Here is a 729-nt window from a genome sequence, read left to right as displayed (position 1 = left end):
GCCGATGGGAGGGGCAAGGGTACCTGCAAAGGCCGCAGCATCACAGACCTGCGAGGGGCGTGGCTAGAACTCGCGAAGGGGCCTGCTGGGAAGGCGCCTACCGGGAGCGAGGGGCTGTGAGGGGCGGGCTGTGTTTTCGGGAGGGAGAGGCGGAAGTCGGAAGACCCTATGGAGCCAGGACTGGGAGGGAAACGTCTGGAAGGCTTTGGAGCTAGACCGAGGTCCTTCGGGACGAGGCTCGAGAGATGCGTGTCTTAAGACCACGTTGTTTGAATAATCATGAGCAGGAAGACGGTGCCGATGCCGGGAGTTTGCGAGAGGGAAGAACGCTCACCACCAACTCAGGTCCTTGCAGTGTCTCGCTACGCATGCGCGGCCAACGGCCTCCGGCGAAGCCACCAAAAACCCCTTGCCCACTGGGTGCGCGCACTGAGAGGCGGGAGTGGGCGGGGCCTAGGGCTGTTGGGGACGCCCCCGCTTTCCGGCCACGCCTCGTGTGGCCACACCCCCTCGCTCCGCAAGGCGCGCCTCCTTCGCTGCTGGCTGCTGCCCACGTGGGCCTCCCTGGAGCGGGCGGGTAGTGGGCGCCGCTCCCTGCCGGCTGGGTGTGCCCGAAGCCTGCGGTTTCCTGTGGGAGGAAGCAGCCCGTGGGCGCTCAGCTCAGCTCGAAGCCTTGGAGGCCCAACACGGGGAGATCCCGTTACCGCCCTGGGGCGCCCTGATTCTCCC

At 66.8% G+C, this 729-nt stretch overlaps 1 protein-coding gene across 1 annotated transcript in view; it reads right to left on the bottom strand.

Annotated features, from left to right (window-relative positions):
- The window catches only part of ODAD1 (outer dynein arm docking complex subunit 1), a 23623-nt gene extending 23253 nt beyond the window's left edge, over window positions 1-370 (bottom strand). The window contains exon 1 of the mRNA XM_077747313.1: window positions 335-370. The gene's annotated coding sequence lies outside the window, so the exon portion shown is untranslated. The remainder of the gene's footprint in view (window positions 1-334) is intronic.
- Between the last annotated feature and the right edge of the window lie 359 nt (window positions 371-729).

Source organism: Crocuta crocuta, unplaced genomic scaffold (assembly GCF_008692635.1).
Source record: "Crocuta crocuta isolate KB4526 unplaced genomic scaffold, BGI_CrCroc_1.0 scaffold334, whole genome shotgun sequence".
Classification (NCBI taxonomy): domain Eukaryota; kingdom Metazoa; phylum Chordata; class Mammalia; order Carnivora; family Hyaenidae; genus Crocuta; species Crocuta crocuta.
Note: the sequence above shows the minus strand (reverse complement) of the source record. Positions and strands in the feature narration are given on the sequence as shown.